Here is a 14,778-nt window from a genome sequence, read left to right as displayed (position 1 = left end):
CTGGCCTCCCAGAGAATCCTAGGATAAATCCCATCAGGCCCCGGGGACTTAACTATTTTCAGCCTGTCCAGAATTGCCAACACCTCTTCCCTACGTACCTCAATGCCATCTATTCTAATAGCCTGGGTCTCAGCATTCTCCTCCACAACATTATCTTTTTCCTGAGTGAATACTGACGAAAAATATTCATTTAGTATCTCCCCTATCTCTTCAGACTCCACACACAACTTCCCATCCCTGTTCTTGACTGGTCCTACTCTTACCCTAGTCATTTGCTTGTTCCTGACATACCTATAGAAAGCTTTTGGGTTTTCCTTGATCCTACCTGCCAAATACTTCTCATGTCCCCTCCTTGCTCGTCTTAGCTCTCTCTTTAGATCCTTCCTCGCTACCTTGTAACTATCAAGCGCCCCAACTGAAACTTCACACCTCATCTTCACATAGGCCTCCTTCTTCCTCTTAACAAGAGATTCCACTTCTCTGGTAAACCACGGTTCCCTCGCTCTACGCCTTCCTCCCTGCCTGACCGGTACGTACTTATCAAGAACATGCAGTAGCTGTTCCTTGAACAAGCTCCACTTATCCAGTGTGCCCAACACTTGCAGCCTACTTCTTCAACCTATCCCCCCAAGTCACGTCTAATGGCATCATAATTGCCCTTCCCCCAGCTATAACTCTTGCCCTGCGGTGTATACTTATCCCTTTCCATCACTAACGTAAACGTCACCGAATTGTGGTCACTGTCCCCAAAGTGCTCTCCTACCTCCAAATCCAACACCTGGCCTGGTTCATTACCCAAAACCAAATCCAACGTGGCCTCGCCTCTTGTTGGCCTGTCAACATATTGTGTCAGGAAACCCTCCTGCACACACTGTACAAAAAACGACCCATCTAATGTACTCGAACTATATCTTTTCCAGTCAATATTTGGAAAGTTAAAGTCTCCCATAATAACTACCCTGTTACTTTCGCTCTTCTCCAGGATCATCCTCGCCATCCTTTCCTCTACATCCCTAGAACTATTTGGAGACCTATAGAAAACTCCCAACAGGGTGACCTCTCCTTTTCTGTTTCTAACCTCAGCCCATACTACCTCGGAAGATGAGTCCCCATCTAGCATCCTCTCCGCCACCGTAATACTGCTCTTGACTAGCAGCGCCACACCTCCCCCTCTTTTGCCTCCTTCCCTGAGCTTACTAAAACACCTAAACCCCGGAACCTGCAACATCCATTCCTGTCCCTGCTCTATCCATGTCTCCGAAATGGCCACAACATCGAAGTCCCAGGTACCAACCCATGCTGCCAGTTCCCCTATCTTGTTTCGTATCCTGGCATTGAAGTAGACACACTTCAAACCACCTACCTGAACACTGGCCCCCTCCTGCGACGTCAAATTTGTGCTCCTGACCTCTATACTCTCATTCTCCCGTACCCTAAAACTACAATCCAGGTTCCCTGTCCCTGCTGCATTAGTTTAAATTGTAACATACTGCTACAATATCATTAACATGTTGGCTGGAATTCTCCGCCATCAGGACTCTCTTTTCCCGCTGACAGAGCACCCCAGCCCATGGGGATCCAGGTGACTTGGGGGTTTCAATGGAAGAGAGAGTGAACGCTGCAACGCCGAGGAACACACGGCTGGGGGACTGGGGAATCGAACCCCACTGTACCAAGCAACCGAGCAGACTTGAAAACCTTCTCAGCACCACGGGAAGTTTTAAGAGCTGTCCGCCATTTCCTTTGTTGCAGACATTTCTGAAAATGCAAGTTGTTGTTATTGCTGTCATAAACAACTAATGGAGATTGTTGACCATTCACTAAACGTATCCAGTTAATATGAAGAGACCATTAGAATGGCTAAACACATGCTTGGATGTACATTGAGGGAATTTGGCTATATTGAAACAAATGATTCTATATAGATCACTGGTAAATCTATTCTTGACATTTTGCATCTGATTTTAGGGGTGGGATTTTCCGGTATCCGGTATCCAAAGAGTGGCGTGAACCACTCCAGCATCGGGCCGCCCGGAAGTTCAGAGAGCCTATAGGGCTCGGCTGGCGCCGGAGTGATTGGTGCCGCGCCACCCGGCGCCAAAGGGCCTCCGCCGGCCGGCGCGAGTTGCCGCATGTGCAGGAGGGCCAGCGTGTTCCCAGAACCACTGCCGTGATTCCTGCGCATGCGCAGTCGATTTCTTCTCTGCGCCGGCCATGCGGAGCTTTACAGCGTCCGGCGTGGAGGGAAAGAGTGCCCCCACTGCACAGGCCTGCCCGCAGATCGGTGTGGGCCCCAATTACGGGCCAGGCCACAGCGGGGCCCCCCCGGGCCAGATCCCTCCGCGTCCCCCCGAGGACTCCGCAGGCCGCCTGCAGAGCCAGGTAACTAGAGGCCAATTGGATAAACTTTAATCATATGTAAGATGCTTTAGTGAATCATTAGTGATGACCATCCTTATTGGGGATATACAACATGGGTTGCAGAAAAGTAGGATATGCCTTAGCGTGGTAAATAATGGGCGCGATTCTCCACTCCCACGCGGTTGGGAGAATCGCCTGGGCCGCCAAAATTTCCAGGGACGCCGGTCCGACGCCCTCCCGCGATTCTCCCAAGTGGCGGGAACGGCCCGGTCGAGTTTCGCGGGCCGCAGGCCGGAGAATCGCCGGAGACACCGAAAATGGCGATTCTCCGGCACCCCCGCTATTCTGAGGCCCGGATGGACCGAGCGATCAGGCCAAAACGGTGGGTTCCCACCGGCGCCGTGCACACCTGGTCGCTGCAGTCGTGGGCGGTGCGTGAACGCTGGGGGTGTGGCCTGTGGGGGGGCGAGGGGGGATCCTGCAATGGGCTTCACCTGGAATGTGGGGTGGCCCGCGATCGGTGCCCACCGATCGTCGGGCCGTCCTCTCTGAAGGAGGACCTCCTTCCTTCCGCGGCCCCGCAAGATCCGTCCCCCATCTTCTTGCGGGGCGGATTTAGAGAGGACGACAACCACGCATGCGCAGATGACGCCCGTTATGCGGTGCCGGCCACGTCATCTATGCGGCGCCGCTTTTACACGGCGACAAGGCCTGGCGCGTGTAGATGACGCGGCCCCAATCCTGGCCCATTGTCAGGGCCTGAATCGGTCGGGACTGGGGCCGTTCCGCACCGTCGTGAACCTCAACGGCGTTCACGACGGCGCGGCCACTTCGGCGTGGGAGTGGAGAATCCCGCCCCATGTCTCTTTGAACTTCCAAATAGCCTTCGATAAGATAATTCACAAGGGTTTTCTCTACAGGATTGTGGTGGTCTCTGCAGTGCATTGAGAATGGACAGAATGCAGAGAGGCAGAAAGTTATACAGCATTCAATGGATTTGGAACTTCTTGGAGACAACAAGAATTGGTATTAGGATCTTTGCTATTCACTATTTTCATTCATAATGTACAAGTTGTTGGGGGAATGATCTGCTGGTTTGTAGATGAGACCAAGATATGTATCAATATTTGGACTGTGAAGGATGCCCAATTACTGCAAGCAGACTTTCTCATATGCTTAATGCTCCACTTTTCTAAACTAAACACCATTCCTCAATGGGTGATCTACATGGTGTGTGGCTCTGAAAAAGGCTGAGTCACTATTATATGGGTCTGGGTAGATGAACAAGTAAATCTTTTCCTATCCATCATTTCCTATTCTCATAAGCCGTAATGAAAAGGCTTTGATGAAAAGTGACAGGAGGGGCTCGATGATGGAGAGCTCCGAGTTGTCAAGAGAAACTTGCTGCTGAACTTGGTTTTAATTACATAAAGAAAATTGAAGGCATATATGATTCATTTAAAAATACATAGAGGCATTGATAATAAGATTCAAGCAGGCCATTTGACTTGGGATTTGAAGGCAGAGTTGCAAGACATAAAATTAAGAGGCCCAAACAAACTCTTGATTAGAAGGAATATTTTTACCACAGAATTGTGGCTATGTGGAATAGACTCCAAGATAAAACGGTGGCACAGTGGTTAGCACTGCTAGCCAGGGACCTGGGTTAAATTTCGGCCTTAGCTGACTGTGGAGTTTGCATATTCTCCCAGTGTCTGTGTGGGTTTCCTCCCAGTGCTCCGGTTTCTTCCCATTGTCCAAATATGTGCAGGTTAGGTGGATTGGCCAAGCTAAATTGCCCCTTAGTGTCCAAAAGAAAGGTTAGGTGGGGTTATGGGGATAGGGTAGGGGCATGGGCCTGGATGGGATGCTCCTTCAGAGGTTCAGAGGTGCAGACTCGATGGGCTGAATGGCCTCCTTCTGTATTGTGGGGATTCTATGATCAATAAATACAGGCTGCATTTCAAATCACTGAAGTGGCTATGAATAGCATAATATAGGAAAAAGGACTTTGAACAGATTGTTATACCCATATTGACTACAGGCCCTTTGTGCAGACTCTCCAGTTGAACAGCTACACAACTTCTATTACTGGTGGCAAAACAGTTGCATTCTGCAACCTCATTACTTGTTGTAGTTTCTTTCATACGTAGATACACAGAAGATAGGAGCAGGAGGACGAAAGAGAAATGCTGGAAAATCTCAGCAGGTCTGGCAGCATCTGTAGGGAGAGAAAAGAGCTAACGTTTTGAGTCCGATGGCTCTTTGTCAAAGCGTTACCATTTGGTGCCCAGCTGGCAATGCTAGGGTGCCACCCTGCCCAGAGAGCAATTCGCCGGGGGCCTCCAATCCCCTGGGAGACCCCCACGGGTGCCATTCCATCTGGTCCCCGTTTGTGGAGAGCAGCACTGAACGGCGCTCGCCCAAGGTCTCCAGCGCGAAGGAGTTAGATCCAAACCCTTTAGTTAGGGTGTGGAAACTAGCTGTCTCACTCCAGTATACAGATTTTCTAAAACATGATCCACCCACAATGGGTGGGATTCACATTGCGACATCTTGCGAGATCGCGTTCGGTCTCGCGAGGCATGGCAATCCCAGAAGAGGGATCTTCCCACATCTACTGGGCGCATTGCACCGTGCCATGCTGCCTTTCGGGCGTATCGCAGCCGGTAGATCACGCCCAAAATTTTTAAAGGAAACCACAGACAGTGTTCCCCATCATGTCGTGCGGAGCTAATCTTAAAAGTCCCAAGTTCATTTATGGTTTGTGCTGTTCATTTCAGCTGAGGTGGTACCAGCAGCTCAATTGGCCTCCACTGTCCTCAGCATTTTTAGATGAGCAAAGAGAAACTCAAGTAGAGTTTCCTCTGACTGATCACTGGCTGAAGGTGTTGGAAGGCAACTGATGCCTATGGAACTTTATTCCAGAAAGTTGAGAGGAATAGAAGAAAACTAGCCATGTATGCCAATGTCACTTGGAAACTGGTCATTTGTTTTTCAGTTCACATCAAAGCTGTAAAGTAAGCCATGCATTGTTGGTTGATGAACAGATTCTTCCAGCCCTGGCTCCAGCCTGTTACGGTATTAACCTAGCACTTGCCAAAATGCTGACCAATGAGCACTTTTGTAGTCAAATAATGTAATTGTTCAACGTAAGTCTGAATCAAATCTGCAGCAGTACAGGAGAACTCCCAGCTTCTCTCTGAAAAAAAAATCAACCTTTGAAGAGAAAAACTCTTTAAAAATATTGGGCTTTATAGCCAGATCTTAATGTATTGAATGAAAAAGAAATAAAAGATATCTTTGCTCGTTAAAGTTAGATCTGAGTTAACATGATTGGCAGGCCAAGATGAAAGGGATTCAGTTTCCTTTGGTTTTGTTGCATTCCCTCACACATGAAAGTGATAGTACTTCCTAAGATTTCGAAAGGCCCTTTTCCAAGTCTCACTTTATAAAATATGTATGCTCTAGATTATCTAAAGCAGATAAACTAAAACTTGGAGACATCAAGCATTCCTTTAAACTCAATGTCAAAATGTATTCCTTGTGGGATTGGTTCCAAACAAAACAGAAATTGCAGCCTGTTAGCATTGTTGGATTCTACACTTCCTTTGAGTTTCTTTTATTGTTGATAATTAGTGCTAATCTGCTTGTATAAATGGAAATTACATCAGGCTTCAGCTTCTGGAAAATGGCAGGAAATGAAGGCCTGCACTGGACACTGCCACTTCCTGTCTGTACAGGAAGGCTGTGCAGAAATTATCCTGCAGGGAGCTCTCAGAGTTATGGAGCCCACATCTGGATCCTCTTCCACTAAAATCCAGGCAATGTTTGCAGGAATATGTTATTAGGTTTCAAAACATTAAAACCAGGATATCCCTCCCATGACACAGGGATGTGCAGCAGGAAAAGGGAAAGGTGTCCACAATGTTACAGCTGAAAAACAGGGAAGTGGCCATTGATTCCCTTCTAATGAATATCGCAAAATCCTATGCAAGTGAAACTTCTAACATGATGATCTATCTCTCTAAGGAATCGTTTTCGCATTCTTTCATTTTATGTCCCTCTGTTTGTGGATCATTGTTGGGCTTTTCCAATCAGCAATCTTCCTCACTGTTGAGTATCTCATTGTGAAAGGCTTTTTCTCAGGGCTTCTCTGAGGCCCTATTTCAAGGCAACTGCATTTATAGATATGGGCTCGATTCAACAGAAAGATTTTTGCGTGTAATTTTGGGCGCGATTGACAGGGTGATCCTCGATGCCCGCGTTGGAGAAATCGTGACCCGTATCTAACGGCACCTGGTCCTGATAATGAGCCCCCACGCGCTTATCGCCATTACTGGCTGTCTCGCAGTCTGATTCGCCGGGCTTGTGCCTCAGCGTCTTGCTGCTCATAAGAGGGTGCTGATTTTACAACCTCCCTCAGTATCTTCATTGCAGTGTGAATGTAAGCCTACTTGTGACACTAATAAAGATTAGTATTATTATCATCACTTACTCCCAGTCAACACACAACATGGCAACATGCTCCTCGCTTTGGGGTTGCCGACCTTGCCAAGCTTCTCGATACAGTCGAAGAGAGGCAGGCTATCCTGTTCCCCTTGAGGGGTCGGAGGGCCAGCTGCAAGATCAGCAATGTCGCCTGGCAGGCAATGGCAATGGCTGTCAGTGTGGGAAGCATAGCCAGGTAGACCGCTGTCCAATGTCGAAAGAAGACCAGCCACTTCCACCGAGCTGCAAGGGTAAGTTACCACCTCTCCCCTGGCACCAGTTCGGCCTGCCACCCTCAAATTCCCAAACCCTCTCCCCCTCCCCCCCCCCCCAAACCCCACAAATCACTGGCTGACACCTCGCACCCTCCCCACATCCGATCCTCATGCTTGTTCCCCAGAACCCACTGGTACCTATCAGCACAATCCCTCATGTCCAGGTGCCCACATATGCCAGCTGCTGTAGACACACCGGAACCAACAAGCGTGCAGCTCACAATGCCCTCTATTTGTCCCTGGGAAGTTGCCCATAATAAGCGGGAGAGGGCCAAGACTGAAGGCGGAGTCCCAGACATCAAAGTCCTACCCCCACTATGAGGAATGATCCCTGGCAATAGCAGGCTTGACCAAGGAGATCGCAATCTACGACAGTGAGGCTGGCCAGCACCAGAGAGTTGAGGATCCACTGGCACTTCACACAGATGAACCTGTGCATAGTCATTTCAGACAAAATGATCTGTCTCTATCACTGTCCGCTTGTTCATTGTCCCGCAGGATTTCCATCCGATCCACCTAGAGTCGTCCCTGTCCCCCCTCCCCCCCCCCTCACTGCCACCTTGGAGAGCTCTGAGGAGAATACAATCGAGGCATCATAGCTGTCAGCCCCACCTTCCACCAGCGCAGAGAAACACAACTTGGCGGGCAACATTAGTGGACAGGCCTCTGAGGCACAATCTGGTGCGCACCACACAGTTGATCCAACAGAGGGCGGTAGTGAGAAGTGACTGAGGAGGATTCAAGGAGAGGTCGGCTCACTCACCACTATTGAGAAGGATCGTGATCCATGTCAACGAACAATGAAACCCCAAACATTACAGTGCTGTAGTGTTGACATCCTTCCCTCCTCCTCCTCAAACCAACAAAAAAGGAGAGAGATAAGCAGATGCATAATTGCTTGTGGTTTAGAAACAGCAGAGCCTCAGAAGTGTGCGTCATCTCGATCAGTAAAGGTGGAAGGGCCTCTGGGAACGCTTGTCAAGTGTGTGGCATGCAAGATGTGGAAGGTTTTGGATTCCTAAGCCATCCAGGACAGTCATAGCTGCAAGAATCACCAGAGGTTAGCAGTCCTTGAACAACAAGTGGCTGATTTGGGTCAGTGACTTCCTTCACTGAGCACCATAGAAGAGGGATAGTGGTTTCTGGAAAAGTTGTACCAGAGGGTGGTCACTCCACAACATAATAGGCAGGCATGGAGGAGTGTAGGGCTGGCAGGAGAGTGGGTGACCATTCATTGAAAGAAAAAGAGACAGCAGGTCCAGGAAACCAGGACTCCTTTGAGCTGTCTAACAGGTATGAAATTTTAGATGCCTACGAAGTGAGCAACACGAGACTGAATCATCACACACAGGGCAGCTCCTGCTCGAAGGCACAGGAAAGAGCTCTTTTTACCCGATATTGGTTGTAATTTTGATGAAAAGGTGTAGGTGAAGGTTGGAGGAGTAGTTTCCCCCGGGAGTGGTATGTCCACTGGTTACCAAACCCGGCAGAAGACAGTGAGAGGCATGGCCAAAGAGTTGGAGGAGGCCTGTGACGCAGCAGCCGGTGTAGAGATGGTGTAGAGGGAAGGGCTGGTGCAAGGTGGAAGGTGTAAGTGTCACGAGGTATATCTCGCAATGCTGGCGGGGCTAGTGGTGGAGGGGGTGCTAGATGCACCAAATTGGGACGACGTGGGTTTTGTGAGAGGGTTGCTGGCAGCGATCCCGGATTTGGACACGCACCAGTTGATCATGGGAGGAGATTTTAGCTGTGTCCTCGAACCGAGGGTGGATAGGTCGAGCACCAGGTCGATGGGTATGGTATGAATGGCAAAGGAGCTGGGTGGGTTTACAGAAAGGATGGGGATGGTGGATCCATGATGCTTTCAGAACCCAGGCACAAGAGAGTATTCTTTTTTTTCACATATCTCGAAGGTGTAATCGAGTATTGATTACTTTGTAGTGAGTCGGGAGATTTAGGTTGAGGGCAGAGTATGCGGGGATAGATAGTTCGGACCTTGTGCCCCGCTGGCTGGAGATTTGGTTTAGATGGGGATGAGAGCAGAGGTCGGGGTGGAGGTTTGACTCGGTGTTGCTGGTGGATGGAGGCCTTTGTGACAAGGTGCGGGTGGCGATTAAGGAGTATGTGGAGTTGAATCAGAATGGACCTCGGCCGAACCTGGAAAAATTCATCAACTTCACTTCCAGTTTCCATCCCTCCATCACTTTCACCTGGTCCATCTCAGACACTTCCCTTCCCTTCCTTGATCTTTCTGTCTCCTTTTCCGGCAATAGACTATCTACTAATATCCACGAGAAGCCCACTGACTCCCACAGCTATCTGGAATACAGCTTTTCACACCCTATACCCTGGAAGGACTCCATCCCTTTCTCTCAGCTCTTTCGCCTCTGTCGCATTTGTTCCGATGATGCCACTTTCCAAAATGGTGCTTCGAAAATGTGTTCCTCCTTCCTCAACCGTGATTTTCCAGCTACAGTTGTTGACAGGGCCTTCAACAGTGTGCGGTTCTTTCGGAAAGTGGACACAATCATCTCTGACTTTGTATGGGCGGGGAAGTGCCGAGGGTGGGGAGGAACCTGCTACAGAGGCAGAGGCAGCAGGGGGGGTTGGCGTTGCCAAACTTGCTTCATTATTATTGGGCGGCGAATTTGGACAAGGTGCGGTGGTGGTGGGAAGGAGAAGGGGTAGAGTGGGTTAGGATGGAGGAGGAATCTTGTAAGGGGTCTAGTTTGAGGGCTATGGTGACGGCAGCATTGCCAATAGCTCGAGTAGGTATTCAGGGAGCCCAGTGGTACAGTCCACGGCGAAGATATGGAATCAGTTGAGGAGGCATTTTAGGGTGGAAGGGATGTCGGTGCTAACACCGCTGTGCGAGAATCATGGGATTGAGCCGGGGGGGACGGATATTGTTTACAGGAGGTGGAGGGAAGTGGAGCTGGTCAAGGTGAGGGATGTGTTTTTGGAGGAAGGGTTTGCCAGTCTGGAGAAGCTAAGGGAGAGGATAGAGACGCCGAGGGGTAGTGAGTTCAGGTATCTACAGGTTAGGGACTTTGGAAGGGGTTCCCTAGATTGCCGGGATACACCCTGCTGGAGCGACTGCTGCTTCCGGATGTGGAAGGGGAGGGAAGAATTGGGGATACATATAAGTGGCTGGGGGAGGAGGGAGGCGAACGGGTGGTGAAGATCAAGGAGAAATGGGAAGCGGAGTTGGGAATGGAGATCAATTGGGGTTATGGAGTGAGGCACTGCGAAGGGTAAACGGGATCTCCTCTTGTGCAAGGATGAGCCTGATACAGTTCAAGGTAGTGCACAGGGTGCATATGACTCGGGCGAGAATGAGTGAGTTCTTTCAGGGGGGAGCAGATGAATGTGAGCGGTGTGGGCGGGGGCCAGCGAATCATGCACACATGTTTTGGGGTTGTGAAAAATTGGGAAGATTCTGGGTGGGAGTGTTCGCGGTCTTAGCTAGGATAGTAGAGGAGTTGGTGGACCCGGACCCTTTGGTGGTGATATTTGGGGTTTCAGAGAAGCCGGAGCTCATGTAGAGGAGGAAAGCTGATGTCGTGGCCTTCGCCTCTCTGATTGCACGGCGACAAATTTTGCTGGAGTGGCGGTCGGCATCGCCACCGTGGGTAGCAGCATGGTTGGGTAACCTGTACGACTTCCTGCAGTTGGAGAAGATAAAGTAAGAGTTAAGGGGCTCAGCAGAGGAGTTCGAGAAAAGGTGGGGGATGTTTGTGACCGTGTTTGAGGAGCTGTTCGTCGCAGGGGGTGGTAGTGGTGGGGGGGGCGGGGGGGGGGGGGTGGTTGATGGGGAGGGGGGGCTGAAAAGGGAGGAAAATCTGTACAAACTGTATAGTTGATTGTTGGGAAGAGTGTTTCCTGGGGTGTTTATTTGCTGTAACCTACTTTGATACAAGTTTGGTAGGGTGGAGAAGTAGGCTGCAAGTGTTGGGCACACTGGATAAGTGGAGCTTGTTCAAGGATCAGCTACTGCGTGTTCTTGATAAGTATGTACCGGTCAGGCAGGGAGGAAGGCGTAAAGCGAGGGAACCGTGGTTTACCAAAGAAGTGGAATCTCTTGTTAAGAGGAAGAAGGAGGCCTATGTAAAGATGAGGTGTGAAGTTTCAGTTGGGGCGCTTGATAGTTACAAGGTAGCGAGGAAGGATCTAAAGAGAGAGCTAAGACGAGCAAGGAGGGGACATGAGAAGTATTTGGCAGGTAGGATCAAGGAAAACCCAAAAGCTTTCTATAGGTATGTCAGGAACAAGCAAATGCCTAGGGAAAGAGTAGGACCAGTCAAGGACAGGGATGGGAAGTTGTGTGTGGAGTCTGAAGAGATAGGCGAGATACTAAATGAATATTCTTCGTCAGTATTCACTCAGGAAAAAGATAATGTTGTGGAGGAGAATGCTGAGACCCAGGCTATTAGAATAGATGGCATTGAGGTAGGTAGGGAAGAGGTGTTGGCAATTCTGGACAGGCTGAAAATAGATAAGTCCCCGGGGCCTGATGGGATTTATCCTAGGATTCTCTGGGAGGCCAGGGAAGAGATTGCTGGACCTTTGGCTTTGATTTTTATGTCATCATTGGCTACAGGAATTGTGCCAGAGGACTGGAGGATAGCAAATGTGGTCCCTTTGTTCAAAAAGGGGAGCAGAGACAACCCCGGCAACTATAGACCGGTGAGCCTCACGTCTGTAGTGGGTAAAGTCTTGGAGGGGATTATAAGAGACAAGATTTATAATCATCAAGATAGGAATAATATGATCAGGGATAGTCAGCATGGCTTTGTGAAGGGTAGGTCATGCCTCACAAACCTTATCGAGTTCTTTGAGAAGGTGACTGAACATTTAGACGAGGGTAGAGCAGTTGATGTGGTGTATATGGATTTCAGTAAAGCGTTTGAGAAGGTTCCCCACGGTAGGCTATTGCAGAAAATACGGAGGCTGGGGATTGAGGGTGATTTAGAGATGTGGATCAGAAATTGGCTAGCTGAAAGAAGACAGAGGGTGGTGGTTGATGGGAAATGTTCAGAATGGAGTTCAGTTACAAGTGGCGTACCACAAGGATCTGTTCTGGGGCCGTTGCTGTTTGTCATTTTTATCAATGACCTAGAGGAAGGCGCAGAAGGGTGGGTGAGTAAATTTGCAGACGACACTAAAGTCGGTGGTGTTGTCGACAGTGTGGAAGGATGTAGCAGGTTACAGAGGGATATAGATAAGCTGCAGAGCTGGGCTGAGAGGTGGCAAATGGAGTTTAATGTAGAGAAGTGTGAGGTGATTCACTTTGGAAGGAATAACAGGAATGCGGAATATTTGGCTAATGGTAAAGTTCTTGGAAGTGTGGATGAGCAGAGGGATCAAGGTGTCCATGTACATAGATCCCTGAAAGTTGCCACCCAGGTTGATAGGGTTGTGAAGAAGGCCTATGGAGTGTTGGCCTTTATTGGTAGAGGGATTGAGTTCCGGAGTCAGGAGGTCATGTTGCAGCTGTACAAAACTCTGGTACGGCCGCATTTGGAATATTGCGTACATTTCTGGTCACCGCATTATAGGAAGGACGTGGAGGCTTTGGAGCGGGTGCAGAGGAGATTTACCAGGATGTTGCCTGGTATGGAGGGAAAATCTTATGTGGAAAGGCTGATGGACTTGAGGTTGTTTTCGTTGGAGAGAAGAAGGTTAAGAGGAGACATAATAGAGGCATACAAAATGATCAGGGGCTTAGATAGGGTGGACAGTGAGAGCCTTCTCCCGCAGATGGAAATGGCTGGCACGAGGGGACATAGCTTTAAACTGAGGGGGTAATAGATATAGGACAGAGGTCAGAGGTAGGTTCTTTACGCAAAGAGTAGTGAGGCCGTGGAATGCCCTACCTGCAACAGTAGTGAACTCGCCAACATTGAGGGCATTTAAAAGTTTATTGGATAAACATATGGATGATAATGGCATAGTGTAGGTTAGATGGCTTTTGTTTCGGTGCAACATCGTGGGCCGAAGGGCCTGTACTGCGCTGTATCATTCTATGTTCTATGTGAGGATGACACTGATCCACTTCAGAGGGGCATTGACAACTTGGTTAAATGGGCAGACACCTGGCAGATGAACTTCAATGCAGCAAAATGTGAAGTAATACATTTTGGTAGAAGAAACATGGGGAGACAATGTAGGCTTTGAGGGGATTCGAGGAGCAGAGAGATCTTGGGCGAAATTCTCCCGAAACGGCACGATGTCCGCCGACTGGCGCCCAAAACGGCGCCAATCAGGCGGGCATCGCGCCGCCCCAAAGGTGCGGAATGCTCCGCATCTTTGGGGGCCGAGCCCCAACATTGAGGGGCTAGGCCGGCGCCGGAGGGATTTCCGCCCCGCCAGCTGGCGGAAACGGCCTTTGTTGCCCCGCCAGCTGGCGCGGAAATGACATCTCCGGGCGGCGCATGCGCGGGAGCGTCAGTGGCCGTTGACAGTTTCCCACGCATGTGCAGTGGAGGGAGTCTCTTCCGCCTCCGCCATGGTGGAGACCGTGGCGGAGGCAGAAGGGAAAGAGTGCCCCCATGGCACAGGCCCGCCCGTGGATCGGTGGGCCCCGATCGCGGGCCAGGCCACCGTGGGGGCACCCCCCGGGGCCAGATCGCCCCGCGCCCCCCCCCAGGACCCCGGAGCCCGCCCACGCCGCCTTGTCCCGCCGTTGAAAAGGTGGTTTAATCCACGCCGGCGGGACAGGCAATTTATTGGCGGGACTTCGGCCCATCCGGGCCGGAGAATCGTGCGGGGGGGCCCGCCAACTGGCGCGCCGCGATTCCCGCCCCCGCCGAATCTCCGGCGGGGGGTCGGAGAATGACGCCCTTTAGGCTTCAAGGGCATAATTCTCTGAAGGTGGCCAGGCAAGTTGAAACAGTTGTTAAGAAGGCTTATAGCATCTTTGGGTTTATAAATACAGGCATAGAGTAAAAAAGCAAGGAAGTGATGCTACACCTCTACAAATCATTGTTCAGACCACATTTGGAGTAATGTGTTTAGTTCTGGGCACCTTATTTAAAGAAGAATGTTAAAGCCTTTCAGAGAGTGCTGAGGAGATTTACGAGAATGATAACAGGAATGAGGAATTTTAGATACAAGCAGAGATTGGAGAAATTGGGCCTGTTGTCCTTGGATCAGAGAAGATGAAGAGGTGACCTAATTGAGGTGTTCAAAAATATGAAGAAATTTGACTGAGTAAAAAAGGATATTCTGTTTCCACTAGTTGGTATGTCAGTGATTAGAGGCCACAATTTCAAGATGGTCAGCAAGAGAGCTAGGAGTGAGATGAGGAGAAACCTTTTCACTCAGAATTGTTGGGGTTTGGAATGTGCTGCCTGGGAGAGTGGTGGAGGCAGATTCCACAGGAAGTTTCAAAAGAGAGCTGGATATCTATTTGAAAGCAATTCATTTAGAGGGCTACTGAGATAGGGCTGGGGAATGGAACGGTGCAGACACAATGGGCCGAATGGCCTCCTTCTATGCTGTAATTCATGTTAAATGTGTTATATTGCTGATAAGCAACAGGTGGAGTCCTGTTAGAATTTGATAGGTTTCTATGAGGTCTCCCCTCATTTTTCAGAACTCCAGCGAATACAAAACTAATCAATTAGGATTAGGTCATGTCTTCGATTTA

Source organism: Scyliorhinus torazame, chromosome 4, assembly GCF_047496885.1.
Source record: "Scyliorhinus torazame isolate Kashiwa2021f chromosome 4, sScyTor2.1, whole genome shotgun sequence".
In the NCBI taxonomy this organism is placed as follows: domain Eukaryota; kingdom Metazoa; phylum Chordata; class Chondrichthyes; order Carcharhiniformes; family Scyliorhinidae; genus Scyliorhinus; species Scyliorhinus torazame.
Note: the sequence above shows the minus strand (reverse complement) of the source record.